The sequence below is a fragment of the Lissotriton vulgaris genome, unplaced genomic scaffold, assembly GCF_964263255.1.
Source record: "Lissotriton vulgaris unplaced genomic scaffold, aLisVul1.2 SCAFFOLD_768, whole genome shotgun sequence".
NCBI lineage: Eukaryota > Metazoa > Chordata > Amphibia > Caudata > Salamandridae > Lissotriton > Lissotriton vulgaris.
This window is the reverse complement of record NW_028246725.1, coordinates 163,303-185,000: the sequence shown is the minus strand read 5'-3', so window position 1 is coordinate 185,000 and position 21,698 is coordinate 163,303. Positions and strand designations below refer to the sequence as shown.

The window sequence follows — 21,698 nt, the reverse complement described above, 5'->3', positions numbered from 1 at the left end:
TCCATGCGAGGGAGACCAGAGGCGGGTTGTAGACATTTGGTGAGTGTAAAGTGCCCCTGGGTGTATGGGCGCCCTTCCATAACAGGCCACAGGCGCAGGAGCATGGACAGACACTGGACACCGTGTCCGGTTACGTGCAGTTGACCACGAGCCTTGGTTTCACCTTTATTACCTCTGGACCGAGCAGAGGCAGTAACATCCATCAAAGTGTTCTTGTGGCAAAACGGAAGAATTTTAAACAAGCACCTTAGCAACCATTCCCAGCATCCCCTTCACAGCATATTCTACACAGCATATTCTACACAGCATATTCTACACAGCATCCCCAGTCACAGCATCCCCAGTCACAGCATCCCCAGTCACAGCACTCCCTTAACAGCACCCTCTTCACAGCACCCTCACGCACCCTTCGCAGCATCCCCTTCAACACCCCCTTCACAGCACACCCTTGACATTATCCCTTCACAGCACTCCCTTCACAGCACCCACTTCAAGCACCACCTTCACAACACAACCATAGTTGTGTTTAAAGCAGTGGAAAGTTCCTTGTATATTGAGCAGTTTTGGGCAACAAACAAAGTGTCAAGTTAACTCTGGTGAATAATTTACCTGCTGGAGAGAGATGAGAGTTTTGTCTAGTGACAGTTTTCACTTGTGTAAGGTAGCCCAGAGGGTTAATATCGCAGCTGCCTCATATTCCCATTGCTGATGTGACATTCCATGTTTGCAGTGACTTATGAGTGACATTCCACAGGAAACGTAACTCTTCAAAAACACTTTATACTGTGTTATAATAATGAGTTGTATATTCATTGTGCTTTAAGTCATAAGCTTGACATTTACATCACTGCCAGCCAAACATCTGTTCCTTTACTGTCTGGTTACATTCATCTGCAGTGATAGAATTAATCTATAAGATTTCATAATGCAAACAAGTGCATTTCCTACTGATTACTTTAACGAATATGCTACTTACCAGTATGCATCTGTTTTTGGCATTATTGCATTTCTTATATAGCGCCAGAATCAACCCCCGAAGGGGTATCTCCGCGCTTGCCTTGGGAACCCGTCCTGGTTTTTCCCTGTGAGATAGCCCCTATAGGACATCCCCAAGGTAAAAGCCAGGCATCACGCCGCGGGGGGCCGTTGTGGAGATTAAGCAAGCTTAAATGTAGGGCTGCTGACATTCTCTGTGCATAGATCGCCGCCTAGTGTTGGGTCCGGATGATTGCACATTGTTGTCCTGGAAGAGTCTTCGAAGTATCACGAGATAGGTGGCTCCTCCCCTGGACTACAGTGCGCATGGGCATCGACTCCATCCTCAGATTGTTTTTAGCCATTGTGGCCAAGATGGAGTGAAACTCAGTGAATGATGACCATGCTAGAAGTATATGTGAATTCTGCAGCCGCTACAGGCGCCGGGGAGGAGGGCGGGCGATATGAATGTCAGCAGCCCTACATGCCAAGAACAGATGCATACTGGTAAGTAGCATATTCGGTTCGAGGCATGTGGGCTGCTGAATTCACATCTGTGCATAGAATACATAGCAGTCCCTCCATTAGCTACGGTCGCCCATGCCAGCTGCAGCAGTTTGGAAAAGTGTTTTGAGAACAGCCTGCCCTACAGCTGCCTGCTGTTTGGAGTGCACATCAACACAGTAATGCTTGGTAAATGTGTGCGTGGTAGACCATGTGGCTGCTCTACATATGTCTTCCAAAGGAATGTTTCCAAGGAATGCCATAGAGGCCCCCAACTTTCTGGTGGAGTGGGCCCTTGGTGGAATGGTGAGAGTACATTTTGCTTTCAGATAGCAGATCTGGATACATTTAACGATCCACCTAGCAATACCAGCCTTGGAAATAGGGTTACCTTTGTGGTGTGGTGCAAAGGCGACAAAGAGTTGCTTAGTCTTCCTAAAATCCTTGGTCCTATCGATGTAATAAATCAGGGCCCTTTTAACGTCAAGGGTGTGGAGCATTCTCTCCGCCAATGACTCAGGATTTTGGAAGAAAACAGGTAATTCAATAGTCTGGTTGATATGGAATTGAGACACAGCCTTGGGAAGAAATTTAGGGTTAGTGCGAAGCACCACCCTGTTAGAATGAATTTGAATAAATGGCTCTTGGATAGTTAGGGCTTGTAATTCGCTAACTCTCCGTAGCGATGTAATCGCTATGAGTAAAGCCACTTTCCACGTCAAGAACTGAATCTCGCAGGAATGCAGTGGTTCAAAGGGAGGACCCATCAGCCGGGTGAGGACCACATTGAGGTTCCACTCCGGAGCTGGTGGAGTCCACGGAGGAATGACTCGCTTGAGTCCTTCCAGAAAAGCCTTAATGGCAGGCACCCTGAAGAGGGAGAGGTGCTGCCTATTTTGGAGATAAGCGGCCACTGCAGACAGATGAATGCGAATGGAAGCATAGGCCAGATTACATTCGTACAGATGGAAAAGGTAACAGATGATATTCTGAATAGAAGCATCTAGCGGGTTAATGTTGTGGTCTGCACAGTAAATGACAAACCGCTTCCATTTTGCCGCATAGCATGCTCTGGTGGTGGGCTTCCTTGCCTCCCGAATGATGTCCATACAGTCGGAAGGCAAGTGCAGGTAGCAAAACTCTAGGACTTCAGGAGCCAGATCGCCAGGTTGAGCTGTTGCGGATCCGGATGCTGAATGTCGCCATGGCTCTGCGTCAGAAGGCTGGGTGTGAGACGTAGCCTCTGATGCGGTACCACGGACAGTTCCAGAAACGTGGTGTACCATGGTTGGCGAGCCCATGTTGGAGCAACCAGGATGAGAGTCATCGAGTGCTGCCTGAGCTTGCGTGCCACCAGCGGTATCAAAGGTGCTGGGGAAAAGCGTACGCAAATTTGCCTGACCAGTTCATCCATATCGCATTGCCCTGCGACTGTGGGAACCTGGCGGCGAAGCTTTGGCAATTTGCGTTCTCCCTTGTGGCGAAGAGGTCGATCTCTGGATGACCCCACCTTCGGAAGTACGCTTTGAGTACTGATGGATGTATCTCCCACTGGTGCATTTGGTGGCTGTGCCTGCTGAGCAGGTCCGCCATCTGATTGTCCTTGCCCGGGAGGTGTTCCGCCATGAGGAAGATGTTCCTCTGAATGGCCCACTTCCACATGCTCTGAGCCAGATGAGACAGCTGCGGAGAGTGTCTTCCTCCCTGCTTCTGAATGTAGTAAATTGCCGTCATGTTGTCCGTCCAGATCAACACGACCTTGTTGCACAGATGTACTTTGAAGGCTTTTAGTGCCATGAAGATCGCCATCAGTTCCAGAACATTGATGTGCATCTTCCTCTGCTGTTGCGTCCATAGTCCCTGCACAGTGTAATGGAGTACATGAGCTCCCCATCCCTGGAGAGAAGCGTCCGTCGTCAGGATGATCTGTGGCACAGGCTCTTGGAACGGTCAGCCCTTGCAAAGTTTTCGTGGATTCCACCAATGCAGAGAGTTGTATGCCCGACCGCTCACCAACACTAGGTCTTTCAACTGCCCGTGAGCCTGAGTCCACTGACGTGCTAAGCACTCCTGAAGCGGACGCATATGTAGCCTCGCGTGCGGGACTATGGAAATGCAGGAGGCCATCATGCCTATCAACTGCATGAACACTCTTGCTGGAAGCGAGTGTTGAGGTCTGAATATTTGTATCAGCGATTGAATGCTGCTGACCCTCACTGAATTTGGTTGTGCTGTGGCCGCCAGAGTGTTTATCGTCGCACCAAGATACTGCCGTACGTGGGCGGGCTGGAGGTGGGATTTTGGGTAATTCAGTGAGAATCCCAGATCGTGCAGGAGGTGAATGGTGTGGGACATGTGGGCGGCACACTGCTGGGCCGACTTCGCCTGGATGAGCCAGTCGTCCAGATAGGGGTAGACGTGGATGTTCCGTCTCCTGAGATGCGCTGCCACTGTCGCCAGGCACTTTGTGAACACCCTGGGTGCCGTGGTGACACCGAAAGGCAAAACCAATCCCCCTGCCTGAGCAACGGGAGCACTTGCTGCAGGGTCAGCATATGGAAGTGCTCCGACAGGATGTAGTAGTTGAGTGGCCTGAGGTCCAGGATGGGCCTGAGGGACCCGTCCTTCTTTGGTATTAAGACGTACAGGGAGTAGACCCCTGTGCCTCTTTCCTGCACTGGCACAAGCTCTATTGCTCCTTTTTGCAGCATGACGGTGACCTCCTGCTGCAATAAGTGCAAGTGCTCGTCCGACATAGGACGGTGCCTTGGGGGCATGTTGGGTGGAGTGGATGTTAACTCCAGACAATAACCGTATTGGATACGTTTTCTGACCCACCTGTCCGTGGTGATGGACTTCCAGACGGGCAGGAACTGCTGGAGTCTCCCCCGACCGGTGTTGTGTGGTCGGGGGGCAGTGACAAGGCGTCACGGTTTGCTGGTGGTAGAGGACCTGGAGCTGTTGTTGCCACGTCCTCTGCCCTTGGCGCCGTTGCCACGATATCCACCTCGACTCTTGTTGGCGTAAGTTGTCTGAGCGTTGCCCTTGGAGTATTGCGTGGCCTGGGAGAGCTGACCCCTTGAGACGCCTCTAGTGCTGGAGCGACGAAAGGACCCACCCCGAAACTGCTGGGACTGTAAGGCACCCATGGATATTGCAGTGTCAGTGTCTTTTTTTATTTTTTCTAGGGTGGTGTCAACCTATGGGCCAAACAGGTGATCTGGGTTAACCGTTTGGTTCAGGATGGTGGTTTGGATTTCTGTCTTAAATCCAGAGATTCTCAGCCAGGCATGTCTCCGAAGCATAACACTGGTGTTTATAGCTCTGGCAGCGGTATCAGCTGCGTCCAGAGCGCACTTAATGGAAGCGTTAGCGATTAGCTTCTCTTCTTGAATCAGCATCTCAGCCCCTTCTTTGTATTGATCAGGTAGGTGTTGCAACAGGGTCTCTAGTGTATCGTAGTGCGGCCTGTCATAGCGCGCTAGAAGCGCCTGTGTGTTAGAAATGCGCCAGATGTTGGCTGCCTGCGCTGCCACCCTCTTCCCCGAAGCCTCAAAGACCTTAGATTCTTTGTCTGGGGGAGGAGCATCACCCGTAGTCTGAGAATTGGCCCTCTTTCGGGCATTCGAGACGACAAGGGAGTCCAGAGGCAACTGCCCTTTAATGTAGGTAGGATCAGTAGGCGCCGACTTGTATATTTTGTCAATCCTAGGGTTTATCACCCTTGCCCTGGTAGGTTCTTTAAAGATCTCAGCAGCATGCTTTAAAACACCTTTTAGCATAGGCAGAGTTTTTACAGTCTTTTCAGATACTGAAAAAGTGTCAAAGAGGAAACCCACATCCACAGGGTCAGCATGCAGCTGGACATTGTGATTGGTAGCAGCCCGTTCAATGAGGGCATTGAAAGCAGCAGAGTCTTCTGTAGGTGAAGTCTTAGCAGAAAAAAGTTGAGGGTCTTGTCCTGAATGATCCTGAATGAGGATCCCCAGGGTCACCACCAGCTGCCCAGGGCTCATTTGTATCCTCAGGGTCTGTATAGACTGGATAACTGTATTCATCCTCATCATCTCCCTCACCAGTGTCCTCATCTGAGTAAGTGGGCGAAACATCATGAGTCTGTGGTGAAAGGGGTTCCATCAAGACTGGAGAGCAAGCAGAGTCCTTCTTCTTCTTGAGAGGGATCTTGTAAGACTCCAGTTGGGGTTCTGGGGTGATTTTCAGCTTCAGGAGGGAAAGTCTGCCCGTTTCGGCGTCGATGAAGTGTTCCTGACGCTCATCCCCCGAAGGTCGTCGAGGACGCGGGCCGTGAACCATCGATGGCGCCTTCGGAGACCTTTTCGGGCACGGCGGCCACTGCCTTAGGAGCGAAAGCCTTCGGCGCCGTCTTAGGCGGCAACGTAAAGTGGATCTGCGTGGACGCCTTAAGTGGTTTCTCCACAGGTTTCGCAGGCGGAGGGTCCTTCGGTTCGACCGACGCGGTGCCCTCACAGATGCGCTGCAGGGAGTTCGTCACCTTCTTGGTGAACGCGGCGGATGGGCGCGCCGGTTCAACGGAATCCTTCGAGGCCACTTTCGGAGTCGACTCACGGGGCGCAGCGCCCTTGGCCTTGTCGTGCGGACGCGGGGTAGTGAGGACCTTCGGGTCATCAAGTCGCTTCTTTGGCTCACCAATAGTTTTCTTCGGTTCGCCGACAGCCTTCTTCAGGTCGACAAGGCCCTTGCCGGCGTCGACCGTCTTTGGCACCGACGTGCCGGTATAGACCACCTTTACTTTAGCCTTCGTCGCGGCAGACTTCGTCTCGACGCCCTTGACTTGACTTTTCGGCTCGACAGCCACCTTCGGCGCCGAAGCCTCCGAAGTCTTCGATCCAACCAGCGCGATGCACACTTTCGGTTTCGATGCTGGCACCTGCGCAGTATCTGGCGTCGAGACCGTAGGTTTCACTTTCGGTTTCATTTTGCCAGGGAGTGGCTCGGTAACAATGTCCGTGGCCGGGCCCGAAGGCGGGGCCGTGGAACCCATATCGAGATCTTGGGTAAGGTCCGAAGGCGATCCCTCGACCTGGGCCTTATAAATCGTCACAGCCCCAGAGTCAGTTTGAGGAAGCTCCTCATCCGAGCTATCCTCCATGGCCCCGAGGGCACCATCGTCGTCTCCTACCTCCTCGACGACTTCCTCGCTTTCGAACACCTCGGTATCAGCGTCGTAGTCTTCTTCGACGTCCGACGCGGGGTTTGATTCAGAAACGTCCTGGATAGATTCGTCCTCGACATCCCCAGCATCGAAGATGTCCACAGGCGCCGGAGCAGATTGCTGGGCCTCCAGGCGCGCAGCTCGTCGAAGCTTAAGTGTCTTCTTGGACCTGAAGCGTGAACAAGCCATACACTTGTCCTCATCGTGGTCCGGCGACAGACACTTGTTGCACACCGGGTGGACGTCGATGTGGGGGTACTTCGAGTTACAGACCGGACATCTCTTGAATGGACTTCGTTCCATGATGGATGGTCGATAGGTCAGGAGCGTCGACTAGGCCTTCCGCGCCGAGAGCAGGCGGAAGTACAGAATCCGGCTCGGAGCCGAGCTAGAAGAAGTAAAGCCGAACGCAAGACAATACCGACGTATAGACTAAAGACCTTTTGGTCTCAAGAAAGTTTTTCTATCGATTCCGACAAGAGGGAATTAAAGACATCCGAACCCAATGGCGGAAAAAAACAATCTGAGGATAGAGTCGATGCCCATGCGCACTGTAGTCCAGGGGAGGAGCCACCTATCTCGTGATACTTCGAAGACTCTTCCAGGACAACAATGTGCAATCATCCGGACCCAACACTAGGCGGCGATCTATGCACAGATGTGAATTCAGCAGCCCACATGCCTCGAACCTTGGATTTATCTTTAAACATACAGTGTGCCTTTATTTTGAATGTGGTTACCTGAAAGTGAAGACAATCAAAACTAGTGACTGAATAAACCTATTTTGTCCTCCAACCCTCTTCCCATTCGTTCGGCCTGGTACTGCCCCAGCTGCAGCACTCAAGTTAGTCTAGTGATTGGGTGCGCTGGACTCACCTGTATTATCCTGAAGGTGCTGCCGGGTAAAGCCTGCAGAGTGCGTGGTGAAACCCAGTGTGATGGACTGGTCTGCAGACATTGCTGAGGTTACCTACAGGCCCAGGGCCTGCCAGGCAATGTTACTCTTTGACCTTCTTAGTCACGGTCTCTTCCTGTTACACTAGGTGATCAGTACTAGTTAGCAGGGCCCCCTTTAAATTGCGCCCGCCAACGCCCACTGGGCGGTCTACAGGGACCCCTTCGTAATCAAAGGCCAGGTGCTGGTGATGGTTAAGTTGCTTGCTATCTTTAGGCAAACTGTCCATGGGACAGAATAGGGGCTGTTCACAGCAGAAAAATCCCCCACACTGTTCCAGTGACAACTGCCTGCCAGCAGAACAATCATAGATAGCACGCTGTAAGAGTCTCACAATGCTGTTTGCTTGGTGAGCATGGTAACAGGAAAACAAACCAAAATTCAGCCACTGGCTTGGATTATCGTTGCAGGCTTTCTGTTGATGGTACAGAAGTGCCAGATCCTGGCTGTGTTTATGCTCTGCAGTGACACCAGATGAAGGGCCGGGCCTGGTGCAAATGTATTTAAGCTGCAGGGCAGAAGTATGTGTGTTTTTAGAGAAGTTTTGACACTAAACTTCACAACGCTACTCCATAACAGCCAAAGCGTAGTCGGTTATAAGCTCCTAATTGCGGCGCTGGACAACCAGTAGCGGAGCAGGTGCTGGCAGTGGCTGCTTCAATAATAATATGAAGCGTTGTGATTCTTCCAGGACTAACACATTTTAGTACGGTGATGCGGACATCAGTACTAAAATGCCTTAGTCCAACCCCTGATGCATGGTACTTGGCAAGACTAATACGCTGCTGCAAAGGACCTGTGCCATGCATATCAAAGAATAATATTTTAGGGACACAGTTCAGTGGGTTACTGCTTTTGTCACAGAGATTCTGTTGTTACTGTGCAGTTCATATGTTATATTTGTAATCTAGAACAGTGAGCTATTAACTGGTATCAAGAGCTGCATCGTACAACGTTAGAAAGTGATGTGTTTTTTCCCAGTCTTTCTATTTAGATGTTGCTAAGAAAGGTTTGTTTGGGTAGAAATACATTTTTTAATAAAGTCAATCCTAAACACTGTGTTATGTTCAGAGTCTGTTCTTTTCCAGACCAAGCACTCTTAACAAGTGCCTACCAGCATGGGTGGCATATGAATCCTACACCTTTTGTTCTTCTTTGCCTTATGTAACATTTTCTATGCACTAATTCACAAACGTAAGATTCATTGTGTCTGGATGTGTGATTTTGAAAATGTGGAAAGGTTTTGCTTTAAGAGCAGGGATTAATGGAGTCCTTTTTAAATGCGCACTCTAACATCTGCAGTTGTAAAGCAAGCATTCAAGCATTTGGGCATTCCGGCTGTTAGAGAAGATGTTTGTTACTGATGAGCTATGTTTCACACAAGATTCCCTATTAGGCACACTATGTCATACCGCCTTCAATTCTGATCTGCTTTCGAGGCACCATGTTTGTTGAGACTAAGTGTGGTGGGGCAGCACATGCAAAGAAGGTGGGACTTTGTCTGACAAAGGGTAGGGTGTTGAAAATGCACTTGAGAAAATGAATTATCGTGCATTTCCAATGAATGCATGATGATGCATAAAGCACAATAATGTATGAGATTCCATACATACTAGATGGTACCTATGCTGTGAGAGAACTCATGTAGAGGCGTGCACGATATGCTGTACACGCCTATATATTTTTGTTCACACTTTGAGCATTATTGAGATATTGATCCATGCTTTTGCCTTGAAATTTAAGGAGCTCATAGTGCCCATTAGTGATCCATTGCAATGTCAGTTTTAGGAGCTGCTCTGCTTAAAGCCATGAGTGGCTGATAGGTTTAAAGGCATTGCATAGCCTGAGATTTCACTGATCAATGGTGATATGAGAGCCCGTAGGTGCGTATGATGAAGAACTATTAGCGGCGATACTACGTGTCTGTTGGACCTCTTTCAAGTGCTCGCCGTCCTTTTTCCCCAGCACCCCTCCACCCCAAGGGGCGGCAATCTGAGGGATAGCCCCGGGCGCCACAAGCTCTAGCTACGCCTCTGCCTAGTGCACTTCATAAATATGTATATATGTTGAAAACGTGTACATAATACTTAGTACACACACACACACACACACACACACACACACACACACACACACACACACACACACACACACACACACACACACACACACACACACACACACACACACACACACACACACACACACACACACACACACACACACTAATGCTATCGGAGGAAAATGCTACTTACCAGTATGCATCTGATCTTGGCATGTAGAGCTGCAGATTCACACAATCAATCAATCAGGCAATTTGTAGAGCGTGCTACTCACCCGCTAAGGTCTCAAGGCGCTGGGAGGGGGGTCCGCTACTGCTCGAATAGCCAGGTCTTGAGTTGTTTCCTGAAGGAGAGATCGTCCTGGGTTAGTCGTAGGTGGATGGGGAGGGAGTTCCATGTCTTGGCCGCCAGGTAGGAGAAGGATCTTCCTCCGGCGGTGGCTCTGAGAATACGTGGGGCGAGGGCGAGGATGGTCGAGCGGAGTTGACGGGTGGGTGTGTAGAATGTGAGGCGGATGTTGAGGTACTTGGGGCCCAAGTCGTGGAGAGCCTTGTGTGCGTGGGTGAGGAGTCTGAACGTGATTCTCTTGCGGACGGGGAGCCAGTGCAGGTCTCAGGTGGGCAGAGATGTGGTTGTGGCGGGGGATGTCCAGGATGAGTCGTGCAGAGGCGTTCTGTGTGCGCTGGAGTATTTTCTTAAGTTTGGCTGTGGTTCCCGCGTAGAGGGTGATCCCGTAGTCCAGTCGGCTGGTGACGAGGGCCTGGGTGACCGTCTTCCTGGTTTTGGTGGGGATCCATCGGAAGATCTTGCGGAGCATGCGCAGGGTGTTTAAGCAGGATGGCGAGACGGCGTTGACTTGTTTGGTCATCGTGAGGGAGGAGTCCAGGATGAAACCCAGGTTGCGTGCGTGGTCCGTTGGTTTGGGGGCGGTGCCCAGGGTAGGATGCCACCAGGAGTCGTCCCAGGCGGAGGGGGATGATCCCAGGATGAGGACTTCCATCTTGTCTGAGTTCAGTTTCAGGCGGCGGGTCTTCATCCACTCTGCGACGTCTTTCATTCCTTCCTGGAGGCTGGCTCTGGCTGTGGCGGGGTCGTTGGTGAGGGAGAGGATCAGCTGGGTGTCGTCAGCGTAGGAAATTATGTTAAGATTGTGTTGGAGTGCGATGGCTGATAGAGGGCTCATGTAGACGTTGAAGAGGGTGGGGCTGAGCGAGGATCCTTGGGGTACGTCGCAGATGACTTCGGTGGCCGCGGATCGGAACGGGGGGGGGGGGGGGGGGGTCGGCAGACTCTCTGGGTTCTTCCGGTGAGGAACGAGATGATCCACTCCAGTGCCTTCCCTTGGATTCCGGTGTTGCTGAGACGCTGTATTAGCGTGCGGTGGCATACTGTGTCGGACGCTGCTGAGAGATCCAGGAGGATAAGGGCAGCTGTTTTCCCGTTGTCAAGCAGGGATCCGATGTCGTCGGTTGCTGCGATGAGGGCGGTCTCTGTGCTGTGGTTGGCTCGGAAACTGGACTGTGAGGGGTCGAGGGATCAGTTTGTCTCGAGGAAGGCGGCGAGTTGTTTGTTGACGGTCTTCTCAATGACTTTGGCAGGAAAAGGGAGGAGCAAGATGGGGCAGAAGTTCTTGAGGTCAATGGGGTCCGCGGTGGGTTTCTTCAGGAGGGCGCTGAGCTCGGCATGTCTCCAGCTCTCCGGGAAGGTGGCAGTGGCGAAGGAGATGATGATATCTCGGAGTTGGGGTGCGATGATGGAGTCGGCCTTGTTGAAGACATGGTGAGGGCCGGGGTCGGTTGGGGATCCGGAGTGGCTGGTGTTCATCGTGTGGGTGGTGTCTTCGGTGCTGACCGGGGTCCAGTTGCAGAGGGTGGTGGTGGGGGGCGCTGGTTCGGTGCGTGGTCTGTGTGCCGAAGCTGTTGTGTATGTCGGCGATCTTGCAGTGGAAGAAAGAGGCGAGTGAGTCGCAGAGGTCTTGCGAGGGTGTGATGTCATTGTTGCAGGCACTGGGGTTGGAGAGCTCTCTAACTATGCTGAAGAGTTCCTTGCAGTTGTGGGTGTTGTTGTCCAGTCGTTCTTTGAATGATGTCCTTTTGGTGGTGCGGATCAGCTGGTGGTGTATGCGGGTGGCATTCTTGAGGGCTGTCATGTTTTCTGTAGTGTGATCGGGGCGCCAGGCTTTCTCGAGGGTGCGGCAGTTTTTCATGGTGGTATTGAGTTCGTTGGTGAACCACTAGGGTTTCTTGCTGCCAGGTCTGCTCTGAGGGTTCTTCAGTGGTGCGAGGTCATCGGCGCAGATGGAGAGCCACTGTGTGAAGTTGCGGGCTGCTTCGTTGGGGTCCGTTGTGTTGGCGGGAGGGTTCTGGCTGAGGGAGGTGGTGAGCTGCTCGGCGGGGATCTTGCTCCTGCAGGGAACCTGTTGCGGGTGGTGGTGGGTCGTGGTTCTCCTGAAGTTGAAGTGGACACTGCTGTGATCAGTCCAGTGTAGTCGGGTGGAGTGGCTGAAGGAGATGTGCTTGCTGGAGGGGAAGACAGGGTCAAGCGTGTGGCCGGCGTAGTGGGTGAGGGTGTTCACACACTGTGCATAGATCTCCATCTGGTGTTGGGCCCGGATGTTTGCACTTTGTTGTTGTCCTGAAAAAGTCTTTGGGAGTCATGAGATAGGAGACTCCTCCTTTGGACCATAGTGCGCATGGGCATCGGCTCCATCTTGAGATTGTTTTTTCGGCAGTTAGGGCAATGATGGAGTTTTGTGAGAAACAGAAAAGAGGACCATGTATGCTGTATCTAAATAAGATAATACTGGAACAGATAAAGGTAGACGGGGAGGCGGGTGGACGTGTGTGAATCTGCAGCTCTACATGCCAAGAACAGATGCATACTGGTAAGTAGCATTTTCCGTTCGAGGCATATGACCTACAGATCACACACAGTGCATAGATTGCATAGTAGTATTCCACCTTAGCGGCGACCACAAGTATCTGTTGCAGTTGTCTGACATAGTGTTTTGAGTACAGCCTGACCCACACTAGCTTGTTGCTTTGCTTGCACATCTACACAATAGTGTTTTGTGAATGTGTGCGGTGTGGACCATGTAGCTGCTTTGCAGATGTCATCTAAGGGAATTTTCCCTAAGAAAGCCATTGAAGCCCTTATTTTTCTGGTAGAGTGGGCTTTAGGGGGGAATAGATAATGTACATTTTGCTTTCTGATGGCAAATGCGTATGCATTTGATATAGAATTGCCTTTAAGTGGTGATGAGAAGGATCCAAAAAGTATAGTTTTACGAAAAGGCTTTGTTCTGTCAATATAATAAAGGCGTGCTCTTCTTCGTCTAGCGTATGAAGAGCTCTTTCTGCGACTGCCAATATTCTTCTCGCAACCACAAACAGACTGGTTGATATGAAAGGGAGAAATAACTTTATGAAGGAATTTTGGGTTTGTCCTGAGAACCTTTTTGTTATGATGGAGTTGTAAAAATGGTTCTTGAATAGTAAGTGCTTGATGCTCACTGACTCTTCTAAAGGAAGTGATGGCCACTAGGAAAGCAACTTTCCATGAGGGAAACTGCAATTCACATTTGTGCAGGGGTTCAAATGAAGGACCCATTAGTCTTGTGAGCACAATATTTAAGTTCCACACAGGTGAGGGTGGTACTCTGGGTGGAAATATTCTTTTGAGTCCTTCCATAAAGGCTTTACTGGTAGGTACTCCGATTAGTGACAAATGTTGTCTGTTTTGTTAATAAGCTGCTATAGCAGCAAGGTGTAACCTAATAGAGGTGTATGCTAGGTTAAACCTTTGGAGATGTAGCAGGTAACCTATGACTTGTTGGATTGACACATCCCAGGGAATGATGTTGTTAGTGTTGCAGAATATAACAAATTGTTTCCACTTGGCTGCATAGCAAGCTCTAGTGGTGGGGCGTCTAACTTCTCTGATAACATTCATGCAATCAGGGGGGAGGGTAAGGTAACCAAACTCCAGGACTTCAGGAGCCAGATCGCTAGGTTGAGTTGTGCCGGGTCTGGGTGTCTGATCTCTCCATGGCTATGGGCTAGGAGGTGTGAAGAGAGGTGTAGCTTTTGGTGCGGGACCACAGATGATTCCAGTAATGTAGTGTACCACGGTTGTCTGGCCCATGTTGGAGCAACTAGAATGAGGGTAAGTGAGTGTTGCTGCAGTTTGTGCACCACCAGTGAAATGAGTGGGAGAGGCGGAAAAGCGTCCGCAAATCTGCCTGACCAATTCATCCATATTGCATTGCCTTTTGACAATGGGTGTGGATACCTGGCGGCGAAGCTTGGGCATTTGGCGTTTTGTGTGTGGCAAAGAGATCTCTCTCTGGGTACCCCCACAACTGGAAAAATGGTTGAAGAACTTCCAGATGAAGTTCCCCATAGTGTAGTGTTCTGGACTCCTGAAACATGTTGGACTATGAGAAAAATGTTTTGAGGAATAGCCCATCTCCTTATGCTTGGCGCTAGTTTGGAGAGTTGCAGGGAGTGTTCCGACCTGTTTTTGTATGTAATACATTGCTGTCATATTGTCCGTGCGGACTAGGACAGCTTTGCCCAGAATGTGTTTTTGGAACGACTTCAGTGCTAGGAATATGGCTAATAACTCTAGGTGATTGATGTGGAGCAACCTTTGTTGGGGTGTCCACGTGCCCTGCATGGTATGATGTAAAAGATGAGCTCCCCATTGGGAGAGCGATGCGTCCGCTGTTAGTACAATCTGTGGAACTGGCTCGATGAACGGTTGCCCCTTGGAAAGGTTTTTGGTGTTCCACCACTGCAGAGAGCGATGCGTGCGACCGTCCACCAACACCAGATCTGTCAGTTGACCTTGAGCTTGGTTCCACTGATGTGCTAGACATTCCTGTAGGGGACGCATCTGGAGTCTTGCGTGAGGTACTATGAATATGCAAGAGGCCATCATCCCTATGAGTTGCATGAACACAAGCTGGAAGAGAGTGTTGCGGCTGAAACCTTGTGACAAGACTTTGTATGCTTGCTATCCTGGCTGGACTGGGATATGCATGTGCCTTTGAGGTATTTATTGTAGCCTAAGGTATTGTTGTATGAGGGACGGTTGTAGGTGAGACTTTGGGTGGTTTATGGTAAACCCTAAGTCGAGCAGCAGTTGGATTGGGCCGTAAGTGTGGTGTACACATTGGTACCAGAACTTGGCTTTTATGAGCCAGTCTAGGTAGGGGTAGACATGAATATGCTGCCTTCTTAGGTGAGCCATCAATACTGCTAGACACTTGGTGAACACTCTGGGTGCTGTGGTGACTCCGAATGGGAGAACCTTGAATTTATAATGCTGACCTTCCACTACAAACTGGAGCTATTTCCTGTGAGAGGTGTGAATGGTAATATAAAAGTAGGCATCCTTGAGATCTAGAGTACAAGGAAATCGCCTTGTGCGAGCAAAGCAAGGACCTGTTGAAAAGTGACCATGTGAAAGTGGTCTCATTGTATGTACAGGTTTAGGGGCCTGAGGTCCAGGATGGGTCTGAGAGAGCCGTCCTTCTTTGGAATGAGGAAGTGGAGGGAGTAAACCCCTGTGTTTTGCTGATGCAGGGGTACTGGTTCCATTGCATGATTTTGCAGGAGGGAAATTACCTCCTGTTTTAACAGTGATAAGTCTTCTAGTGACATTGGGTGCTGCCTGAGTGGTATATTTGGGGGGTAGATTTGAGTTCTAGACAGTAATCTCTCTTAACGAACAAGTTACTTACCTTCGGTAACGATATATCTGTAAGAAACATTAGTTAGTGTTAGATTCCTTACCTTAGAATATCCCCAGGCGTCAGTCTGGATCCGGAAACTTTTGCGTAGCAGTACCCCTGCGCGTCGGTAGGCGTCGTCTGCAGGCGTCCCCTGCGGCTCCGCGTCCGTCGTCGGCGTCGTGCGCCGTGATGACGTCGCTGGAGTACATAGACGCCGCCTCCGCGCGCTGACGTCAGTTCTTTGCACACAGCTGTTCCGCCCCAGGAGACGCAGAGCCATGAGAGAACCAACACTGGTGCCATGTACAAACTAGGGCCCTGAAAGGGATGACCTTAACCCTAGGTATCAGTTCGCAGAACGGGGAGGATGGGTGGGTTCGGTAAGGAATCTAACACTAACTAATGTTTCTTACAGATATATCGTTACCGAAGGTAAGTAACTTGTTCATCTGAAAGAAACACGTTAGTGTTAGATTCCTTACCTTAGAATACATACCCCAGCAATACCAACCCCGGTGGTGGGTCTGCGAACCAATACAAAACTACACCAGAAAGTCCTGGAGGACAGAACGGCCAAAGAAGCCATCCCTCCGGACTTGACTGTCCAGGCAGTAGTGCCTCGCAAAGGTGTGCAGCGAGGCCCACGTAGCCGCCTGGCAAATGTCCTGCAAGGGGACTCCCCGGCCCAGGGCAGTAGTAGCCGCCGTGGCCCGAGTGGAATGGGCCCTCAGCCCAACAGGAGGCTCCTTCCGAGCCAAAGAGTAGCACGCTTTGATGCAGAGGACGACCCATCGAGAGATGGTTCGTTTACAAACCGCCCGTCCCTTCTTCGCACCCACGTAGCCAACAAACAGTTGGTCATCCACCCGGAACTGGCGTGTGCGATCCATGTAAAATGAAAGCGCACGTTTTGGGTCCAGACGATGGAGCCGCTCTTCATCCTTTGAAGGATGCGGAGGCGGGAAGAAGGAAGGGAGGGTGATGGACTGCCCGATGTGAAAGGCCGAAACAACCTTGGGCAGGAAAGAAGGTCTAGTCCTCAGAACCACCTTGTCAGGATGAATGGACAGGAAAGGAGGTTGGACAGAAAGAGCCTGGAGCTCACTCACCCTCCTGGCAGAGGTGATGGCAACCAGGAAAGCCGTCTTTAAAGTCAGGAGACGGAGAGGGCAAGAATGAAGGGGCTCAAAGGGAGCACACATCAGGAAAGTTAGAACCAGGTTCAAATCCCACTGAGGCATCACAAACGGAACAGGTGGAAACATGTGAGTGATGCCTTTCAAGAATCGAGTTACAATCGGGGATTTGAACAAAGAAGGCTGATCAGGAAGCCTCAAAAAGGCTGAAAGGGCAGAAAGGTAGCCCTTGATAGTGCCCAGAGCAGAGCCCTGCTGGGCAAGAGAAAGAAGAAACAGAAGAACCTCCGAAAGAGGGGCAGAAAGAGGATCCACAGCCTTTGCTGTGCACCATGCCACAAATCTGTTCCACCGACAGGCGTATACCGACTTAGTGGAGGGACGCCTGGCTGCCAGAATAACATCACAGACTTCAGGAGGCAAGTCAAATGGCCTCAACTGCCGCCGCTCAATCTCCAAGCATGGAGGTGGAGACTGGACAGGTTCGGGTGGAGGACCGTCCCCTGCTGCTGCGACAGAAGGTCCTCCTGAAGGGGCAGGCGGATCGGGGGACCGACTGACATGCTGAGTAGCTCGGGATACCAGTACCTTCGAGCCCAGTCCGGAGCCACAAGGATAACTTGGGCCCGGTCGCGCCTGATCTTCTTCAGCACTCTGGGCAGAAGTGGTATAGGCGGAAAGGCGTATAACAGACCGCAACTCCACTCGCGCCGAAAGGCGTCGCCGTGCGAGTGCCGTCTTGGAAACTCCAACGCGCAGAACTGATGACATTGCGCGTTCTCTTCTGTGGCGAATAGATCTAACCAAGGCTCTCCCCATTGCAGAAAGATGCCTTGCGCCACGTCCGAGTTCAGACGCCATTCGTGATCCATCGAGCACCGACGGCTGAGTTCGTCCGCCCTGGCGTTCAGAGAACCTGCCAGGTGTTGAACCGTCAGAGTCACGCCCTGACGTTCCAGCCATTGCCAGAGGCGCAGAGCCTCCTGGCAAAGGGTCCACGACCCCACTCCGCCCTGTTTGTTGCAGTACCACATGGCGGTGGTGTTGTCGGTGAACACCTGCACCACACTCCCGTTGACAAAGGGGAGGAATGCCTTCAGTGCCAGACGAATCGCCCGCAGCTCCAACAGATTGATATGGAGCCGGGACTCCGCCGGAGACCAGATGCCCCTGATCTCTGCCTCTCCCAAGTGGCCACCCCAGCCCTGGAGGGACGCGTCCGTCACGACAACGTGCTCCGGTTGGGGAAGGGAGAGGGACTTGCCCCTGACCCAATCGCGGTCCGTAAGCCACCACTGCAGTTGTCTCGCAGTGCCCTCCGAGATCAAGACGTGGTCGGACAAGTTGCCCTGATGCTGGGCCCACTGAAACTTCAGGTCCCACTGCAGAGCCCGCATCCGCCACCTGGCGTGATGCACCAGAAGGATGCAGGAAGCCATCAGTCCCAGCAGCCGCAGCGTCAACCTGACCGAGACTCGGGATAGCGGCTGAAAGATGGGAATCAAAGCCTGAATATCCCGAACCCGCCGTTCCGGAGGATAAACCCGAAACTGCGCCGAGTCCAGAACCGCTCCGATGAAAAGGAGCTTTTGAGAGGGACACAGGTGTGATTTCGGCACGTTGATGGAGAACCCCAGGCCGTGCAAGAGGTCTGCCGTCATCTGAAGGTGGTGGACGACTGTCTGGGGCGAGCCCGCCTTCAACAACCAGTCGTCTAGGTAGGGGAAGACTGAAACCCCTAACCTGCGCAGATGGGCTGCGACCACCGCCATCACCTTTGTGAACACCCGTGGGGCGCTGGTAAGGCCGAAGGGGAGCACGATAAACTGAAAGTGCTCCTGGCCTACCGTGAACCGCAGGTAACGCCGGTGGGCCGGCAGGACGGGGATGTGAAAATAGGCGTCCTGCAAGTCCAACGCTACCAACCAGTCTTGCGGGTCTAGAGCAGCCAAGACCTGAGCTAACGTCAACATCTTGAACTTCTCCTTCCGGAGGAAGCCGTTGACGTTCCTTAGATCCAAGATAGGACGTAGGCCCCCCTTGTCCTTCTTGGGCACCAGAAAGTAGTGGGAATAACAACCACGCCCTACTTCTGGCCCAGGAACGCGCTCGATGGCCCCCTTGGCCAAGAGGGCCGTAACTTCCTCCTGCAGAAGTGTCAAGTGGTCCCCCGACACACGGTGGTTCTGCGGTGGCATGGCTGGAGGAGAGGTCTCGAAGGGGAGGGAGTAGCCCCTTCGGACAATTTGCAGCACCCACCTGTCCGAAGTGATCGTGCGCCAGTGAGCGTGGTGATGGCGAACCCTGCCACCCACTGGCGTCACATGGGGCCGAAAGCACGGACTAGGAGGATTTTGGGGTAGATGCTGCGGGGGAAGGTGTGGTCTGACCCCGCCGTTGTCCCCGACCGCCACCACGGCGGTTTCCACGGCCGCCACCGCGTTGGAAGGATTGTTGCGGCGCGTGGCTGGCAGCACGTGTGGGGGCGCCCCTTCCTTGGCCACGAAAGGGACGAAACGAACCCGGTTGCTGACGCTGGGTCGAGAGACCCAAGGACTTGGCCGTGACCCTGGAGTCCTTGAAGCGTTCCAGCGCGTGGTCCGCTTTGTCACCGAACAGGTGACAGCCATCAAACGGCATGTCCATCAGTGTATTTTGGACATCAGCCGAAAAATTGGCGGATCTCAGCCAGGCGTGACGACGGATCGCCACCGTCGTAGACATAGCCCTGCCCAGCGAGTCGGTCGTATCAAGACCACACCGAATTGAATATTTCGCTGCATCTCGGCCCTCAGCTACAGCTTGACCGAGCTTTGCCCGCACCTCCATGGGGCATTCTGGCAGCAGCTCCGCGACCGTATCCCACACAGAGTGGGTGTAGCGGCCCAAGAGGCAGGCGGTGTTGCAAGACCGCAGGCCCAAACTAATGGACGAGAAGACCTTTTTGCCAAACTGGTCATACCTCTTGGATTCCCGGTCGGGCGGGGCCGACGGGAATGCGGACTGGGAGGTCGAGGCCTGGATCACCAGACTCTCAGGAGTGGGGTGGGTAGACAGGTACTTGGGGTCGTCCGGACAAGGACGGTGGCGCCTGGCCACGTTCCGATCAACAGGCGCACCTGAAGCGGGCCTGGACCACGTGCCCAACAGAACGTCAGACAAGGCTTCATTAAACGGCAGCAGAGGCTCCAATGGGCATGACTGCGGTTTGAAGACCTCGGTGAGGATGTTAGGCCTCACGGCCGCGACGGGGAGCTCAAGGTTTAAGGCCTTGGCAGCCCTCATCAGCACCACAGAATAGGCAGCTCCCTCCACCGATGCCACGGTTGGAGGAGAGATCAAACCAGGGTTAGGGGAGTCGTCCAAACCACTGGCATCCCCCAAGTCACCTGTCCAGTCCGGGTCATACTGGCACTCGCGAGCCAGAGGGTCCTCGGACCCCTCCCAACCTTCACCGTACTCCTCATCCTCTCCGTATTCGGAGTCAATGATGAAGACCGGCTCCTCGGGGTTCATGGGCCCCATCGGCGCCGGGACCGGCGTCGATCGACGCCCGTCCGGCGCCGCGTCCGGCGTCGGAGAAGGTAAGGGGACGGCGCCGCCCGGAGCCGGCGTCGGAACCCCACCGCCGGCCGGAACCGGCAGCGGAGAACCGGCGCCGCGCGGGGGCGGCGTCGGGGGTAACCCCGATGGCAACGGCGCCGGGGAGGCCGGAAGACCAGTCGGCGCCGATCCCGAAGGCACCTGCGGCGCCGGGGTCGGAGCCGTCGGCGGCGCCGAGGCCGGAGCACCCGACGGCGCCGAGGCAGGGACACCCGAACCGCCAGGGCCCCCAGACGGTAGCACTGGGCCCGAAGGCGCCGTAGGCCCCGTCGGAGAAGCGAGCGCCCTCATGGCCATGAGGAACGCTTCGATCTCCTCAGGCGTCGCACCATGCCCAGGGACCGGAGGGTATGAGGCGGGGTTGGGGTCACCCGAGCCCCCGGCCGCATCGCGCGAGCGTCGGGGGGAGTCGGGGGTACGATGACGACGCCCCGACTTCTTGTGCTTCTTACCTGACGAGGATGACGAGTGGCGTCGACTTCCGGAGCGCCCGGCGCGGCTCCGTGACCGCTCCCTCGAACGCTCTCTCGACCTCCGGCCGGACCGGGACCGCTCCCGGTCCCGACGTGGGGCCGACACCCGGAGCTCCAGTAGCTTGCGGGACCGCTCCCGTCTAGCCTTGTTGGTAAGGGCCCGGCAGTCGACGCAGGAGTCCACGTCGTGGTCGGGGCCCAGACACCGGAGGCAGAGGCGGTGATGGTCTGTGACCGACATCGTGCGCTCACAGCCATCGCAATTCTTAAATCCTGGCATCCTATCAGGCACAATAGAGAAAAAAAGACAATCGAAAAACTTGGTCAAAGACCGGAGTACTGCTCTTCAGATCTGCGTCCACTGGCGCGGAAAAAAGAAGAACTGACGTCAGCGCGCGGAGGCGGCGTCTATGTACTCCAGCGACGTCATCACGGCGCACGACGCCGACGACGGACGCGGAGCCGCAGGGGACGCCTGCAGACGACGCCTACCGACGCGCAGGGGTACTGCTACGCAAAAGTTTCCGGATCCAGACTGACGCCTGGGGATATTCTAAGGTAAGGAATCTAACACTAACGTGTTTCTTTCAGATTATTTATTTCACCAACCTGTCGGTGGTGATGTTGCTCCAGACAGGAAGGAACTGTTGTATTCTCCCCCGACAGGAGTGGAATGGTCCAGGGTGAGCGGAGGGAAGTCATTGGGTAGGGGTGGAGGCAGATCAGGTATTATTGATCTTGCCTTTGGCCTTGTTGTTGTTGGCTCTGTAGCCTCCTCTTTGGTAACCTCTGGTGAATGTAGACTGGGAGGAAGCCTTGTAGGAGGTGGAAGGGTTGTCAGAGGAGTGGCCTCCAGTAGACAACACAAGTCAGGAAGGCCTTACAAATGGTCTGACATTATTGAATAACAGATTTGAGGTCCTGAGAACATTAGACGCTAATGATTGACTGCCACCTAGAACAGATGGGAAACTTATAGGGGCAAGCCCAGTACTAGCTCTTAGAGAATCCATAGACCCAGGAACAAATGGGGCAAGCCCAGTACTAGCTCTTATAGA

The 21,698-nt window shown here is 52.9% G+C and overlaps 1 protein-coding gene across 1 annotated transcript in view; it reads right to left on the bottom strand.

Annotated features, from left to right (window-relative positions):
* The window catches only part of LOC147665769 (trinucleotide repeat-containing gene 6B protein-like), a gene marked incomplete at its 5' end in the record, with an annotated part of 535,565 nt that overhangs the window by 366,712 nt on the left and 147,155 nt on the right, over positions 1-21,698 (bottom strand). The window lies entirely within an intron of this gene.